This window comes from Gekko japonicus, unplaced genomic scaffold (assembly GCF_001447785.1).
Source record: "Gekko japonicus isolate JY-2015 unplaced genomic scaffold, Gekko_japonicus_V1.1 scaffold1188, whole genome shotgun sequence".
Classification (NCBI taxonomy): domain Eukaryota; kingdom Metazoa; phylum Chordata; class Lepidosauria; order Squamata; family Gekkonidae; genus Gekko; species Gekko japonicus.
The window spans coordinates 358,753-364,796 of NW_015171539.1; the positions used below are offsets into that span (position 1 = coordinate 358,753).

Sequence of the window (6,044 nt, forward strand, 5' to 3'; positions counted from 1 at the left end):
GGCAGATTTTAAAGAGATGGGTGCGATTCCAAATTATTCCTCCACCTGCTCTGACCCAGCTTGTTTAGGTATCAAGCAAAAGGCTGCTCATAGGCTGTGAGTTTTGCTGTCTCAAAAGGTTAAAGGAGAAGAGAGAAATGGATCAGGGCCTGCCCGTCTGCAACAAATTCTGGGAGACTGAGGCATTACACTGGCTGTGTGTAGCCCTTTGTTTGAGTGCAGACACTGAATAGGAAGAAGAAGAGAAGAGATTGGATTTATACCCTGCCCTTCACTACCCAAGGGAGTCTCAGAGCAGCTTACAAACTCCTTTCCCTTCCCCTCCCCACAACAGACACCCTGTGAGGCAAGTGGAGCAGAGAGCTCTGACAGAAACTGCTCTTTTCAGGAACAGCTCTGACAGAACTATGGCTTGCCCAAGGTCATCCAGCAGGTGCCTCAAACACAAGGTGGGGCGCACCCCCCCCCCCCCCCCCGGCCGGCCACAATCTAATCCTAAATTCTCCAAACCCTCCTGAAATAATTCTGAACTATCTTTCCAGCCACTTAAACCAACCCTACTTCATAAGAAGAGCCCAACTGGACCAGAGCAGTGGTCCCTCTAGTCCAGCATCCTGTCTCACACAGTGGCTTCAGCCAGTTCCTCTGGAGGGCCAACAACAGGGCAGAGAGGCCGAGGCCTTCCCCTCATAAGAACATCTGAAGAGCCCTGCTGGATCAGACCAGTGAGGGTCCCTCTAGTCCAGCATCCTGTCTCACACAGTGGCCTCAACCAGTTCCTCTGGAGGGCCAACAACAGGGCAGAGAGGCCGAGGCCTTCCCCTGATAAGAACATAAGAAGAGTCCTGCTGGGTCAGACCAGTGAGGGTCCATCTAGTCCAGCATCCCGTCTCACACAGTGGCCTCAGCCAGTTCCTCTGGACGGCCAACAACAGGGCATGGAGGCCGAGGCCTTCCCCTCATAAGAACATAAGAAGAGTCCTGCTGGGTCAGACCAGTGAGGGTCCATCTAGTCCAGCATCCCTCTTCACATAGTGGCCAACCAGTTCCTCTGGACGGCCAACAACAGGGCATGGAGGCTGAGACCTTCCCCATGTTGCCTCCCGGCAGTCAGATTCAGAGGCTTGCTTCCTTTGCATATGGTGTGTGTAAGTGTCCTCAAGTCACACCATTAAGGTTTTCAAGGCAGGAGACTAACAGAAGCAGTTGGTCAAGGCCTTCCTCTGCACAGCAACCTTGTACTTCCCTTGGTGGTCTCCCATCCAAATACTAACCAGCGTGCATATGCAGTCTTCCCTTTATTCACTGTGGCCAGCAACCACTGATGGCTCTCTTCTCTATGAGAGCCAGTTTGGTGTACTGGTTAGGAGCACGGACTCTAATCTGGGAGAACCGGGTTTGATTCCCCGCTCCACATGCAGCTGCCGGTGTGACTTTGGGTCAGTCATAAGTTCTTTCAGTTCTCAGGAGAGCTCTCTCAGCCCCACCTACCTCACAGGGCGTCTGGTGTGGGGAGGGGAAAGGAGACTTGTAAGCCACTCTCAGACACCTTCGGGTAGTGAAGGGCGGGGTATGAATCCAATGTCTTCTTCTTCTCTATGACTCTGACCCGTTTAAGCCATCCATGTGTAGGATGCAAGTGGATCTTCAAAACCGAGCACGATGCTCAAGGGGTTACGGCTGCCCAGATACAGCACATCTCTGATTAAAGGCAGAAAGATTGCCAGGGGCTCTTAAAATGTGTTCCTCGCCATCCCCATCTCCACTGGCAGCAAATTCTGCAATTCAATTACTTGTTGAGTGCAAGAAATATTCCCTTTTCTCTGTCCCGTGTCTGTTGTCCATCAACTTCATATGGGGCCCCCTACAGCTTCGGCACTAATTGTATGATATCCGTGCTGGCGGGTGATGGTGGATTGCCTTGGTTAGAGAGGAGAGCTATGCTTCACATACGTTGTCCGCCCTCTGCCCCCTCTTGCCGGAGCGCTACTCCCTCCTCTGCCCGGTGAGGCTCACTGCACAAGAAGATTGGTAATTTCATCCCCTTTTTAATTGCCATGCCTTGAAACAGCGGCAAAGACCCCAGAGGGAAAACACTGAAAGTAACATAGAACGGGGAGTGCTGGAGCCACACTGCGCCGCATAGCACATGCTTTGAGTGGAGCTGCAGTGTTGGGTTACCAAATTAGCGAGAGCAATTAAAGCCCTTTGATCAATTGGAAAGGTACTTCTGATGAGGCAGGCGGGTTAATTTGGAATGATTTAATAAGCGCTTCCCAAAGAACGGCAGATGGCCGGTACCCCCTAGAAGAGGCATTCCACCGTCCCGTTGCTAACATGAAACTATCTCATGTGTCAAACGTCGTCAAGCCGCAGCCGCATTACGGCAGCCCTAGCAAGGGACATTCAAGGCAAGTGAGCAGCAGAGGTGGTTTGCCATTGCCTTCCTCTCCAGAGTCTTCCTCGGTGGTCTCCCCTAGAGGAGGAGGAAAAGAGGTCCTTCACTACCCAAAGGAGTCGCAGAGCGGCTTACAATCACCTTTCCCTTCCCCTCCCCACAACAGACACCCTGTGAGGTAGGTGGAGCTGAGAGAGCTCTCTGGAGAACTGTCCTTAAGAGAACAGCTCTGAGAGAACTTGTGACTGACCCAAGGTCACACCAGCAGCTGCATGTGGAGGCACGGGGAATCAAACCTACTAGTTCTCCCAGATTAGAGTCCGCGCTCCCTAACCACTACACCAAACAGGTACAGGCCCTGCTTAGCATCTGAAATCAGGCTATACCATGCCACCTTCCCGCCTTTGAAACTCTCTTACTGGTAAGCAAATAGCTGCAGATTTACCAGTCGATCAACAGCTCACAATAAAAGGGCTTTCTTCCATCAAGGGGCAGTCCTCGTTTTAATTCGACAAGCTTTCTCCTCTTTCCCTTTTGGAGCTGGGCCAACCGCTAAAGGCCCAAACTGCAGCATTCGCACCCCTTCCAACCCCAGGCAGGGGTGGTGGTGGTTTAGAACTCGTCACCGAGAGCAGCCTGGGTGCCCACCAACACCAAGGCCAGCCCTGAATGCCAAGCCAGGTGCCATCAGTCCTGGCAAACCATCTGTCCCCCGCCCTGAATGGGCTCAACCCAGGATCTCCTGTAAAGAAAGCAGATCCTCTACCATGGGGGGGGGGGAGTGTGTGTGTGTGTGTGTGTGTGTGTGTGTGTGTGTGTGTGTGTGTGTGTGTGTGTGAGAGAGAGAGAGAGAGAGAGAGAGAGAGAGAGAGAGAGAAATGCTGTCAAGGCATAGATGATTTAGGACAACCCTGTAGGGTTTTAAAGGCCAGAGACTAGCAGGTGGCTTGCCATTGCCTTCCTCTGCACAGCAACCCTGGTGGGCTCCCACCCAAATACTGGCGACTGCTGACCACTGTTCCCTCTAAGCTGTGGGGTCTTGTGAGCAAAAATTCTACTTTGTAAGCTCCTGGCAATTAAAGTTGTGAGCGAGTGATTTGGCTACTGCATAAATTAGTTTGCTCTGGAGCCATCCTTCCTGAGCCAAGACAAAAATGTGTGAGCCGGAGGCTAAAAAACTGCGGGCTGGCTCACTCTAACTCAGCTTAGAGGGAACATTGCAGTGCTGACCCTGCTTAGCTTCTGAGATCCGACGAGATCAGGCTAGCCTGGGTCACAGAATCAGAGCTGGAAGGGACCTCCAGGGTCATCTAGTCCAGCCCCCTGCACAATGTAGGAAATTCACAACTACCTCCCCCCGCACACACCCCGTGACCCCTGCTCCATGCCCAGAAGATGGCAAAAAACCTTCAGGATCTCCAGCCAAACTGGCCTCGAGGAAAATTGCTTCCTGACCCCAAAGTGGCGCTCGGGATTTCCCTGGGCGTGTAAGGAAGGGCCACGAGAACTAAGCACTGAGGCGACCCTTCCTGCCCTCCCTCTCGTGATCTGCCTGAGTTCACAGGACCAGCATGGCTGTCAGGTGGCCATCTAGCCTCTGTTTGAAAACCCCACCACCTCCCCAGGAAGCCTGTTCCACTGAGGGACCGCTCTGTTAGGAACTTCTTCCTACTATTTAGCCAAAAATCCTTTTGATTTAATTTAAACCCGTTGTTTCTGGTCTGACCTTCTAGGGTAACAGAAAACAATGAGCCAGGGGTCCTTTTAACTGAGCAGGCAGGAATCGAACCCTGGGCCAGCAGCTCTGGTCCTGACCCCCTTCCCTGGCAGGGAATGAACACGGCTACCAAAGAACAAACGTCAGTCACTGTGGAAAGCACCCGCGGGAGGCAGCGAACAGAGGCCATTGTGCGCATGCCATCGTGCAAGACAGCCACTTATTACCAGGTGTGCCGGTGCTTTAAATGGCACAACCGCCAACCCCTTGCCCCCCTAAAAGCCATGTCCCCGTTTGCCCCTGCGTTGTAGGGTTTCCGCTTTTGCAGGTGACAGCTGTGGGGGAAACGGGGCCAGCACCTCAGTGGGCGCGCCGGTGCGGCTCCAGCATCAAGTCTGCGATTAGAACAGCAAGCGTCACATTTTTTCACTCCAGTAATTTCTCTTCAGCCAAAGTCACAACAGCAGTCCGGGGACAGGAGGAGCGACTGCACGGCTGGTCCTCAGAAGGGTTTACTGCCACCTGGTGCCCAAAGGAAGTAATGCTCTGAAGCGCCTAGTTTGCAGAAAAAGGAATCTCATACATACGTACATGGAGCTGCCTCTTAGTGAATCAGACTATCGGTCCATCAAGGCCAGTACTGTGTACTCAGACTGGCAGCGGCTCTTCAAGGTCTCAGGAAGATAAAGGTCTTTCACATCACCTGCTGCCTGGTCCTTTCAACTGGAGATGCTGGGGATTGAACCTGGGACCTTCTGCATCCAAAGCAGATGCTCTACCACTGAGCCACAGTCCCCCTGCCTAAACCCAAGAAACCAGGCAGGGCTGTTCCGCGCCTGGCAAACTGAAGCTTCTTGGGTCGTGCATCTCTTAAAAGCAGCCTTGCTAGGGAAAACATTGGTAAACCCCAACAGAGGGAAGAGATTTTCTTCTTAAAAGAGCCAGCGTGGTGCAGTGATTAAGAGCGGCAGATTCCAATCTGGAGAACCGGGTTTGATTCCCCATTCCTCCTCCTCCACGAGGCCTGCTGGGTGGCCTTGGGCCAGTCCCAATTCTCTCAGGACTCTCTCAGCCCCACCTGCCTCACAAGGTGGCTGTTGATTGGGAGAGGAAGGGAAGGCGCTTTGAGACACATGAGGCCTGCTGGGTGGCCTTGGGCCAGTCCCAGTTCTCTCAGGACTCTCTCAGCCCCACCTGCCTCACAAGGTGGCTGTTGATTGGGAGAGGAAGGGAAGGCGCTTTGAGACACATGAGGCCTGCTGGGTGGCCTTGGGCCAGTCCCAGTTCTCTCAGGACTCTCAGCCCCACCTGCCTCACAAGGTGCCTCTTGTGGGGAGAGGAAAGGAAAGGCGATTGTAGGCTACTTTGAGAGACATGAAGCCTGCTGGGTGACCTTGGGCCAGTCCCAGTTCTCTCAGAACTCTTTCAGCCCTACCGGCCTCACATTGTGCCTTTTAAAATGGAGAGGAAAGGAAGGCAATTGTAGGCTACTTTGAGACACATGAGGCCTGCTGGGTGACCTTGGGCCAGTCACGGTCCTCTCAGAACTCTCTCGGCCCTACCTGCCTCACAGGGTGCCTTGTTGTGAGGGGAGGAAAGGAAGGTGACTGTGAGCCACTTTGAGACTCCTTAGGGTAGAGGAAAGCAGTTCTTAAACCCACGAGCACACACAAGTTGTCAAGCTTGTTTCTTGGTGCTGGAACACTTTTATCATTTGCTTCTGGGAACAAACGCTCCCTCCCCCCCAAAAACCCCAGATGGGAGGAAGTGAGATCACCGACTGCTTCCTGAAGATCAGAGCAACATCAAACTCTTGGCTTCGCCAGCCCCTGGAAGAATTTCCAGCCATTCATCGTCCCCCTGGCTGGCTTGAAATCAGACTGCAGCTTTAAAAACAACACAACCAAAACTCTAAATATATATTTATAA

General features: G+C 52.9%; 1 non-coding gene across 1 annotated transcript; it reads right to left on the reverse strand.

The window, feature by feature from the left end:
- Nucleotides 1–4,839: 4,839 nt before the first annotated feature.
- On the reverse strand, nucleotides 4,840–4,911 carry TRNAP-UGG. The gene has a single exon. It is a non-coding gene; the product is annotated as a tRNA-Pro (tRNA).
- Between the last annotated feature and the right edge of the window lie 1,133 nt (nucleotides 4,912–6,044).